Source organism: Hyla sarda, chromosome 4 (genome assembly GCF_029499605.1).
Source record: "Hyla sarda isolate aHylSar1 chromosome 4, aHylSar1.hap1, whole genome shotgun sequence".
Taxonomy (NCBI): Eukaryota; Metazoa; Chordata; class Amphibia; order Anura; family Hylidae; genus Hyla; species Hyla sarda.
The window spans coordinates 62,368,193-62,381,145 of NC_079192.1; positions in this window are offsets into that span (position 1 = coordinate 62,368,193).

The following is a 12,953-nucleotide window of genomic DNA, read 5'->3' on the forward strand; positions in this document are numbered from 1 at the left end:
GGCTCCATTGGATTGTACTCGCTCCCCGAGTGTTGTGTGAGCGAGGAGAGACTCGGCAAACACTGGTTAACTCCTGACCCTTGGGAGTCAATATTCCCTTGTTAACTCTTTTATCGGGGGATTGGAAATATGTATATTTGTTTGTACACTTTCAGTGTGAAAGTCAATTTATCTCGTCTCTTGACCGTGAATTTGAAGAGCTCCATTGACTTGTCACTCACTTATTGTGCAATATTACTGTTAATGTACGGAATGTACACTCCACCGATTCCTTCAAGTAGTGTCCCCATTAACTCATTACATACATTTAATGGTGGTTAGTGATCTCCATGACACTAAGTCAATAGGAGGATTGTGCTCGACCTCTTCAACGTTCATTCAGGAACTTGTCAATCTGTGGAGGGTTTAACGTTTCTCCTTAATGGAGAAGATGCCAAACATCAACCTAAAACAGTCTTTTCCAACCAGGGTGCCTCCAGCTGTTGCAAAACTACAACTCCCAGCATGCCCGGACAGCCGTTGGCATGCTGGGAGTTGTAGTTTTGCAACAGCTGGAGGCACCCTGGTTGGAAAACACTGACCTAAAAAGGAACTGTATCAATAGCCCTGACTTACTTTAAAGGGGTACTCTGGTGGAAAACTTTTTTATTTTTTTAATTTTATTTTTTTAAATCAACTGGTGCCAGAAAGTTAAACAGATTTGTAATTTACTTCTATTAAAAAAATCCTAATCCTTCCAGTACTTCTTAGCCGCTGAATACTACAGAGGAAATTCTTTTCTTTTTGGAACACAGAGCTCTCTGCTGACATCACGAGCACAGTGCTCTCTGCTGACATCTCTGTCCATTTTAGGAACTGTCCAGAGTAGGAGAAAATCCCAATAGCAAACATATGATGCTCTGGACAGTTCCTAAAATGGACAGAGATGTCAGCAGAGAGCACTGTGCTCGTGATGTGTTCCAAAAAGAAAAGAATTTCCTCTGTAGTATTCAGCAGCTAATAAGTACTGGAAGGATTAATATTTTTTTTAATAGAAGTCATTTACAAATCTGTTTAACTTTCTGGAACCAATTGATTTAAAAAACAATGTTTTCCAGTGGAGTACCCCTTTAATTGACACCATGCAATGCTTTGGTTGCCCTGTGGGGGTGCTGCAGGGTAATAAAACACTTTGTTTTAGGCTCCGATACAGCTGCAATCAGCTCAGTTTCAGAGAACACTTCTAACAAAATGGAAGTGTAATGGACAACCTCTAATTCCATGCATCCCAGAAGATTCTTAGTGGATTCAGCCCACTATTAAAGGGGTACTCCGGTGGAAAAAAATATATATTTTTTTTGTTTTGTTTTTTAATCAACTGGTGCCAGAAAGTTAAACAGATTTGTAATTTACTTCTATTAAAAAAAATCTTAATCCTTCCAGTACTTCTTAGCCGCTTAATACTACAGAGGAAATTCTTTTCTTTTTGGAACACAGAGCTCTCTGCTGACATCATGACCACAGTGCTCTCTGCTGACATCTCTGTCCATTTTAGGAACTGTCCAGAGTAGGAGAAAATCCCAATAGCAAACATATGCTGCTCTGGACAGTTCCTAAAATGGACACAGATGTCAGCAGAGAGCACTGTGCTCGTGATGTCTTCCAAAAAGAAAATAATTTCCTCTGTAGTGTTCAGCAGCTAATAAGTACTGGAAGGATTAATATTTTTTTTAATAGAAGTCATTTACAAATCTGTTTAACTTTCTGGAACCAATTGATTTAAAAAACAATGTTTTCCAGTGGAGTACCCCTTTAATTGACACCATGCAATGCTTTGGTTGCCCTGTGGGGGTGCTGCAGGGTAATAAAACACTTTGTTTTAGGCTCCGATACAGCTGCAATCAGCTTAGTTTCAGAGAACACTTCTAACAAAATGGAAGTGTAATAGACAACCTCTAATTCCATGCATCCCAGAAGATTCTTAGTGGATTCACCCCACTATTAAAGGGGTACTCCGGTGGAATTTTTTTTTTTTTTTATCAACTGGTGCCGCATGCGCTCGAAACGCGTCTGAGTTCAGGCTGATTTTACCTGTGTGCTGTGTTTCCAATAAAGCTGCATAGAAATAGTGCTGGATCATCTGCCTTTCATTTTCGTTGCTGGTGTTGGCTGGACACCGATCCGGGCACATTACAGGGGATTGGAGAGCTGGTGTTTCCTCGTGGACTCTGCTAGATCTTGACACAACTGATGACAAAAGGCTGGGTTCACATACTGTATGTCAGTTGTCCGGCACAGTTTCCATAGATAGATAGAGAGATAGATAGATAGATAGATAGATAGATATGAGATAGATAGATAGATATGAGATAGATAGATATGAGATAGATAGATGATATCAGGGCTGGCGTTAGGGGGGGGGGCAACCTGGGTAGTTGCCCAGGGCATCCATCCAAAATGGGGCCCCTGAAAATCTTTAGGACACACTACAGAATTTTGCTGCAATTTGCGCAAAATCACGGTAAAATCATTTTTTTTTTTTTTTAGCAATGCAAATCGCGGCAAAATACATTAGTGTGATTATAGCCCTAAAGCAGTTCGGGCTGCAGAGAGCCCATAGACAGAAATAATAGACTTACTATTGACCTTCTAGGACCTGCGATGACTCCTATAGGCTAGGACTTGCAGGTCTTGGAAGATCCATAGTAAGTCTGCTCTGTACAATGAATGAAGAAAGGAGAAGGTAATAGGGGAAAGTATAGAGAGTGGGGGGGGGGGGATAAACATTTCCAGCGCATAAATCGTTGCCTACCCAGTGCGGATCCACTAACATATTGTGGGGGGTAATTTAAGATTTTGACCCCTTGAGGACACAGCTAATTTTGATTTTTGCCATAACTTTTATATTTTTCCATCCAAAGACCCATATGGGGCTTGTTTTTTTGCACCATCAATTGTATTTTGTAATGACACTTTTCATTCTACCATAAAATGTATGGCGCAAATATATATATATATTATTTTGTGGGGAAATTGAAAAGGGAACAGCAATTTAGCTAATTTTGGAGGATTTTGGGGGAGATTTATCAAAACATATCCAGAGGAAAAGTTGCCCAGTTGCCCATAGCAACCAATCAGCTCCCTTCTTTCATTTTTAACAAGGCCTCTGCAAACTGAAAGAAGCGATCTGATTGGTTGCTATGGGTAATGGGTATTGATAAATGTCCCCCTTTATTTTCCTGCTATGCACTTTATGGTAAAACTGACAGGTTCTCTTTATTCTGTACATCCATACGATTTAAATGATCCCCATATTATATGTGTTTCTATTATTGCACTAGTTTTTAAAGAACTTTTCTGTATACAGGGCTGCATGAAGGCTCATTTTGTTGCACTGTGATCTGTAGTACAGTTAGGAGCATGAAGGTGGGCATTATTACACAGTAAGAGGCAAAAAAGGGGCATTATTACAGTGCGGGGCATTAAGAGGAAAACTATCACTGTGTAAAGAATGAAATGAGCACTTTTACTGACAGGCAGCACTAAGATCACTTTTATAGTATATGTGGGCGCTATTACTGACAGGCAGCACTGAGAAGATCGCTGTTATACTATATGTGGTTTCTATTACTGACAGGCAGCACTGAGAAGATCACTGTTATAGTATATGTGGGTGCTATTACTCATAGGCAGCACTGAGAAGATCACTGTTATAGTATATGTGGGCGTAATTACTGACAGGCAGCACTGAGAAAATCACTGTTATAGTATATGTGGGTGCTATTACTCATAGGCAGCACTGAGAAGATCACTGTTATAGTATATGTGGGTGCTATTACTCATAGGCAGCACTGAGAAGATCACTGTTATAGTATATGTGGCCGCAATTACTGACAGGCAGCACTTAGAAAATCACTGTTATAGTACAGGTGGGCGCTATTACTGACAGGCAGCACTGAGAAGATCACTGTTATAGTATATGTGGGCGCAATTACTGACAGGCAGCACTGAGAAGATCACTGTTATTGTATATGTGGGCACTATTACTGACAGGCAGCACTGAGAAGATCACTATTATAGTATATGTGGGCGCTATTACTGACAGGCAGCACTGAGAAGATCACTGTTATAGTATATGTGGGCGCAATTACTGACAGGCAGCACTGAGAAGATCACTGTTATTGTATATGTGGGCACTATTACTGACAGGCAGCACTGAGAAGATCACTGTTATAGTATATGTGGGCGCTATTACTGACAGGCAGCACTGAGAAGATCACTGTTATAGTATATGTGGGCACTATTACTGACAGGCAGCACTGAGAAGATCACTATTATAGTATATGTGGGCACTATTACTGACAGGCAGCCATAGGCGTGCGCAGCCTATTGCATTAGGGTGTGCACCCTAAAGCACAAACTCACGCTGCGCGCGTGCATATATATATATGTATATATATACGCACACAGTTAGTATAGTTCCCCCACATTAGGTGCAGTATAGTTCCCCCACATTAGGTGCAGTATAAGTCCCGCCACATTAGGTGCAGTATAGTTCCCCCACATTAGGTGCAGTATAAGTCCCACCACATTAGGTTGGCAGTATAAGTCCCCGCACATTAGGTTGGCAGTACAGTTCCCCCATATTAGGTTTGCAGTACAGTTCCCCCACATTAGGTTGGCAGTACAGTTCCCCCACATTAGGTTGGCAGTACAGTTCCCCCACATTAGGTGCCACCTAATGTGGGGGAACTGTACTGCACCTAATCTGGGGGAACTGTACTGCACCTAATGAAGGGGAACTGTACTGCACCTAATGTGGGAGAACTGTACTGCACCTAATGTGGGGGAACTGTACTGCACCAGTACAGTTCCCCTACATTAAGTGCAGTACAGTTCCCCCACATTATGTGCAGTACAGTTCCCCTACATTATGTGCAGAACAGTTCACCTACATTAGGTGCAGTATAGTTCCCCACATTAGGTGCAGTATAGTTCCCCCACATTAGGTGCAGTATAGTTCCCCACATTAGGTGCAGTATAGTTCCCCACATTAGGTGCAGTATAGTTCCCCCACATTAGGTTGGCAGTATAGTTCCCCACATTAGGTTGGCAGTATAGTTCCCCACATTAGGTGCAGTATAGTTCCCCCACATTAGGTGCAGTATAAGTCCCCGCAAATTAGGTTGGCAGTACAGTTCCCCCACATTAAGTTTGCAGTACAGTTTCCACACATTAGGTTGGCAGTACAGTTCCCCCACATTTGGTTGGCAGTACAGTTCCCCCACATTAGGTGCCACCTAATGTGGGGGAACTGTACTGCACCTAATGTGTGGGAACTGTACTGCACCTAATGTGGGGGAACTGGCCAGACGAAGCATGTGAAACGGTCCCGTTGCCAGACAGCTGTACCCCCTGTACGTCTTTCTCTCCCCATGTATGTGAGTACTAATAAAGAAGAAACTGCTTGAAAATCAGCTCCGGTGAGTCGCCGACTTCTTTCTCGTTCTACTGTTATAAGATTATTATATTTCTCATGTTGTAGTCACAGCCATTTGACATTTGCAGCACAATCTCATTTACTCACCTTAGCCGAGATGCAGCACAATTCAGGGAGCGCAACATGCTGATCTTTGGTCACGCAATCTGGGGGCCCCATTTTAAATTTTTACCCAGGGCCACACTTAGTATAAAACTGGCCCTTGATGATAGATAGATAGATAGATAGATAGAGATACACAGCCACAAAAGAGGTCCAGCAGCACAACGATGTAAATCAAACGTGTTTTATTTAACCCATGTACAAGTGGATGCGACGTTTCGACAGGATCACGCTGCCATTCTCAAGCATGTTCAAGTGATCACAAGTCTTACATTATATAAGGTGAACAATCAAATACATCTTAAAAGCTCATAATACAATCACGTGACATTATCAAAAGTCTACATCACTCACAATTCATCTAAAAGTATCATATAAATCCATACAGTAGTGCAAAATCATATGAAATACAGTACAAAAGAATATCACAACTCAACGCATGAAAAAGAGTGGAGCGATAATAATCACCAATAAACTGCAGCTGGGTAATAAAAACATGATTAAAAACAACGGTGCGGGGACTGAATATCGTAGCGTTCTCAGACACACCATCATTGTAGACACGGACGCTGACACCGGCTGTGTGCATCACGTGGTCAGTGCCGGGCTAGGATCATGTGACACTCAAACCTCTCCTGAGATCTCACGTTGGTGGAGAGTATAGGGCGGGCATCATAATTATATAAATCAAAAAGAGTAAATATATTAAAGTATAAATATTCAGGTACCTGACAAGTGATTAGAGAATTAGAGTGTGTTGAGAGTTTTGTGAAAGGCTGTTGTGAAAGAAAAACTGCATTCCAATAGAAGGAGAGCAGCACCCAGGCAAACAGGGATCAGTGCACGCAGAGTCCAGACCCGGGTCAGGGATCCATATATAAACAAAAATTGGAAATATCCGCAGCACACTGAGTAATAAAGTCCCAAAAAAGTTTTTATTCCATCACAGTGAGGGTGTCCAGAACAATGTTTCAACCAGCTCCCTGGTTGAAAAAGACCAGGGAGCTGGTTGAAACGTTGTTCTGGACACCCTCATTGTGATGGAATAAAAACTTTTTTGGGACTTTATTACTCAGTGTGCTGCGGATATTTCCAATTTTTTTGTTTGTTTAGATAGATAGATAGATATGAGATAGATAGATAGATAGATATGAGATAGATAGATAGATAGATATTAGATAGATAGATAGATAGATAGATAGATATGAGATAGATAGATAGATAGATATGAGATAGATAAATATGAGATAGATATATATGAGATAGATAGATAGATAGATAGATAGATATGAGATAGATAGATATGAGATAGATAGATGGATAGATAGATAATAGATTGCTATGAGATAGATAGATAGATAGATAGATAGATAGATAGATATGAGATAGATTGATATGAGACAGATAGATAGATATGAGATAGATAGATAGATAGATAGATATGAGATAGATAGATAGATAGATAGATAGATAGATAGATAGATATGAGGTAGATAGATATGAGATAGATAGATAGATATAAGATAGATAGATAGATAGATAGAAAGATAGATGAGAGATAGATAGATAGATAGATAGATAGATATGAGATAGATATATATGAGATAGATAGATAGATAGATATATATGAGATAGATAGTTAGATAGATATAAGATAGATAGATATGAGACAGATAGATAGATATGAGATAGTTAGATAGATATGAGATAGATAGATAGATAGATATGAGATAGATAGATAGATAAATATGAGATAGATAGATAGAAAGATAGATGAGAGATAGATATGAGATAGATAGATAGATATGAGATAGATAGATAGAAAGATAGATAGATAGATAGATATGAGATAGATAGATGGAGAGATAGATATGAGATAGATAGATAGATAGATAGATAGATAGATACAAGGTAGTAATCCGCAGCACTCCAGGAGTAGGTGCAAAAATAAAGTGCTTTATTCCATACTAATACAGCTCTGTATTAGTATGGAATAAAGCACTTTATTTTTGCACCTACTCCTGGAGTGCTGCGAATTACTACCTTGGATGTGTGACCGCCTTGACGGGCTATTTTGCCGCTGGCACCGCTTTACTTATCTGCCTTTTGGATGTGCTGCTCTGTTGGTTTTTTGGATAGATGGATAGATAGATAGATAGATATAGATAGATATGAGATAGATAGATAGATAGATAGATATGAGATAGATAGATATGAGATAGATAGATGGAGAGATTCATGAATCAAAAATAAATAAATAAATACATACATTTCCCAGTTATTCACCAAACAGCAGAATTAGCTTGGTTATATTTCTTTTAGATGTGGTAATAGCTAAAATAGCTTCAAATGTCATGTGTGTCCATTATAAGCAAAATGTATAAAAACAAAAAAAAAGTTAATTTATTGATGATTAATAATTCACCAACTTTGTTACAGATTTTTTTAGGTTTCTTTTTCATTTTATTACTATTAAATTAATCACAATAATATGTTTCATTTTTTTTTTTATAATGGCCATATTACATTATTACATTGCAGAATATGGACACTTCAGGCCACTAAAAAAAAAATCTCAAGAAATACAACTACATATATCACAAGAAGTCAAGGACATGGAGAAAAAAAAGGTCATAACAAAAACTAATGCAACTATTATGCACAGTAAAAGGAAAATAATGATTTATTTATATAAATATTTTCCTTCACAGTGCAGAATAGTTGTGTTACGCCGAGCGCTCCGGGTCCCTGCTCCTCCCCGAAGCGCTCGCGGCGTTTCTCTCCCTGCAGCGCCCCGGTCAGACCCGCTGACCGGGAGCGCTGCACTGACATGGCCGGCGGGGATGCGATTCGCATAGCGGGACGCGCCCGCCCGCGAATCGCATCCCAGGTCACTTACCTGTCCCGGTCCCCGGCTGTCATGCTCTGGCGCGCGTGGCTCCGCTCTCTAGGGCGCGCGCGCGCCAGCGCTCTGTGATTTAAAGGGTCAGTGCACCAATGATGGTGCCTGGCCCAATCACCTTGATTAGCTTGCACCTGTTCCTTGCCCTATTTATACCTCACTTCCCCTGCACTCCCCTGCCGGATCTTGTTGCCTTAGTGCCTTGTGAAAGCTATTACTGTGTTTACCCATACTGTGTTCCTGACCTCCTGCTATTGCCATATTGACTACGAACCTTGCCGCCTGCCCCGACCTTCTGCTACGTCTGACCTTGCCTCTGCCTAGTCCTTCTGTCCCACGCCTTCTCAGCAGTCAGCGAGGTTGAGCCGTTGCTAGTGGATACGACCTGGTTGCTACTGCCGCAGCAAGACCATCCCGCTTTGCGGCGGGCTCTGGTGAATACCAGTAGCATCTTAGAAGCGGTCCACCGGCACGGTCCACGCCAATCCCTCGCTGACACAGAGGATCCACAACCAGCTAGCCGAATCGTGACAAGTTGAAGTAGTTTTTGTTATGTTTCTTTTTATGAAGTGTGATTGATTGATTGATGTGAATCATTTTATATATTGAAAAATTGGTCTGTAACTCAAACTCATCTTATTGAAAATTCCTAGGTATAATAATTACTGACATGTATTTAATATAGGTTTTTATTTCTTGGAAATGTTTTTTTTTGTTCAGATTATTATCTTGTGCTTTGTGTTTTTTTTTATTTATTTATTTATTTTTTTAACAAAGAAAAAAAATTGCCATATTTCTGATGACGATGTTGATGAAAGCAATAATCATTATTTTATAAACTTTTTATGTTTTTTTTATTGTAAGGTTTAGTTACTTATCTATTTTGTTTCAACCCTGTATCCAATTATATTCAATGTCCGTGTAGCACCTCTGTATTGACTGATTATGATCATTAAAAAAATGCTATAGCACCTTGACCCTTGATAAAGCCAGTCACGGACGGCCAAACGTCGGGGAGGGGGGGGGTGTATGAGTGCCTTTTAATAAGCAGCATTTGGATCAGTACAATTGTCTAACAGTGCTGGATGTGAATGGATAATTCCAAAAGTAAAAAAATAGATATCCTGGCTAGGAATCATTTTCCAGCACTGACATGAATATAAGAAGAATGAAAAATAATTATTAACCCCAGATTGACCAAATTACTGTGGTTTTAATCCACATTATTGTTTTGTTGTCTCACTAAGTTTGGACACTATTTTAAAATAACCTAATAAAAGTTGTATTTTAACTAATAGGGTTCCCGAGCTTGGGAAATTAGTCCCAGGAGGGCGCAAGCCTGAATGGGGATTTGAGTAATTTATTTAACCCCTTTAGGACGCAGGGTGTACCTGTATGCCCTGAGTCTGCTCCCTTTTATAACACAGGGCCACAGCGTAAAAAAAAAAAAAGTCAATAAAGATAATTTAACCCATTCACTAATAAAGGTTTGAATCACCCTCCTTTTTTTTTTAGAAAAAAAACCAATGTAAATAAAAATAAACATATGTGGTATCGCCACATGCGGAAATGTCTGAATTATAAATATATGTCATTAATTAAACCTCACGGTCAATGGCGTACGCGCAAAAAAATTCCTGGTCACTTTTTACATCATGAAAAAACTAATAAAAAGCGATCAAAAAGTCCGATCAATACAAAAATGGTACCGATAAAAACTTCAGATTACAGCTCAAAAAAGAGCCCTCATACCGCCCCATACGTGGAAAATAAAATAGTTATAGGGGTCAGAAAATGACAATTTTAAACGTATAAATTAGTAGTAAGGATTTTTTCCAGAAGTACAACAAAATCAAACCTATATAAGTAGGGTATCATTTTAATCGTATGGACCTACAGAACAAGTCATTTTTACAAAAAAAACATTTACTGCGTAGAAACGGAAGCCCCCAAAAGTTACAAAATGGCGCTTTTTCTTCAATTTTGTCGCACAATGATTTTTTTTCCATTTCGCTGTAGATTTTTGAGTAAAATGACTGATGTCACTGCAAAGTAGAATTGGTGGCGCAAAAAGTAAGCCATCATATGGATTTTTAGGTGCAAAATTGAAAGAATTATGATTTTTTAAAGGTAAGGAGGAAAAAACAACAGTGCAAAACCGGAAAAACCCTCAGTCCTTAAGGGGTTAAACCCCCTTTGTGTCACTTATATTTACTTGAAAATGACGTGAGAGATCGCCAAAATCTTGTCTGCTGCATCATGGAATAAAAGTCCCAAGTTTCTTTTGCACTAATTTGGTGTGCTGCCTATATCTATTTTATCTAAAGAAGAATCGGGGTACCGAGGCTCTATTGTGCTTGCGCCCATCTTCATCTGGTCTGGATGTACTGCTTCTTATGGGAATTTATCTATCTAGTTTATATCTATCTCTCTATCTCATATCTAGCTATCTATTATCTATTTATCAATCTATCTATTTTATATCTATTTATCTATCTCATATCTATCTATCTATCTCATATCTATCTATCTATATATCTTTCTATTTTATATCTATCTATTTATCTATCTATCTCATATCTATCGATCATGTCTATGCATCTATCTATATCTTATCTATCTATCTTATATCTATCTATCTCTTATCTATCTATCTCATATCTATCTCTTATCTATTTATTTTATATCTATCTATCTCATATCTATCTATCTCATATCTATCTATTTTATATCTATTTATCAATCTATCTATTTTACATCTATCTATTTATTTATCTATCTCATATCTATCTCTTATCTATTTATTTTATATATTTATCTATCTATCTCATATCTATTTATCTATCTATCTCATATCTATCTATATATCTATCTCATATCTATCTATCTATTTTATATCTATCTATCTCTCTCATATCTATCTATCTCATATCTATCTATCTATCTCATATCTATCTTTTTTATATCTATCTATTTATCAATCTATTTTATATATATTTATCTATCTCATATCTATCTCTTATCTATTTATTTTATATATTTATCTATTTATCTATCTATCTCATATCCATCTATCTCATATCTATTATCTATCTCATATCTATCTCTTATCTATTTATTTTATATATTTATCTATTTATCTATCTATCTCATATCTATCTCATATCTATCTTTTTTATATCTGTCTATTTATCGATCTATCTATTTTACATCTATTTATCTATCGCATATCTATCTATCTATTTTATCTCTATCTATATCTCATATCTATCTAATTCCTATCTATATCTATCTAGTTAGTTTAGCTAATAATGCAGTGTTTACCAATCTCAGGTGCCTCCAGCTGTTGCAAAACTACAACTCTCAGCAAGCCTGTCCGGGCTTGCTGGTAGTTGTAGTTTTGAAACAGCTGGAGGCACCCTGGTTGGAAAACACTGTAATAAATCATGTGGCTATGCCTTAAAGTTCTTCATGTGTTCCACAATCCTTCTCTCTCCGGCATGCTGGGAGTTGTAGTTCTGCTACAGCTGGAGAGCCTCAGGATTGAGAAACACTGTTCTACATAGTTGGAAAACCATTGTCTGTCCTAGAATGAAGGGACAATAGAAGAGAACTGACTTCTCTGTACATGGTGATGGACACTGTGGCAGACACTGGGGTTGGACTCTGTTCACACATCCAGCAGATCATTAGAGCTGATCCTGGTAGATTCCTCCATCCCCATCAGCATATATATATATATATATATATATATATATATATATATATATATATAATCACTCTATACACCCCCAGGTGAGAAGCAGGTGGGGAGGGTCCTCCTGTCCTGACACAGTCCCTGCAGGATGTAGCAGAGCTGGTGTGATCAGTGCTAATGAGGGACACGGTGCGAGCTCTAATGTGCGGCTTTATCAGCGAGAACCGCAGCCTCTTATCTCCAGCACTGATAAGAGTCATTAGAGGAGGATAAAGCCGCATCTCCCCTTCCTGCTGCTCACAATCCCAGCCAAGTACTGTCCCTGGTGGCGCCATCTCTCCATCAGCTGCACAGGGTGTAAGGTTTCCTCTGTCTAGGCCGGGTGTCCATGTGTACACAGGGGATGTACTGCTCCATGTGACCAGCATCCCCATCATATCCAATACATAGGATCAGTGTCATTTGGACTGATCATTCACATAAAGACATATATATTATATTTTGCATATACAGATGTAGCAGAGCTGAATATGTGCTCATAGGCATAAAATGGTTATTGGTAACATGCACCTGTTAACCAGCATTCTTTATGGTATCTGGTTAAAGTAATATCTGTTAAAAATGTTGCAGATTTTTTTCTTGTTCTCAAATATTCCTATATAAAACTGTAAGAAATTAGGGTGTATTACGGTTCCGAAAATATGCAAACCATAAGGCTATGTTCACATGACGGTATAGTCATTTGGACTGATCATTCACATAAAAACCCATAT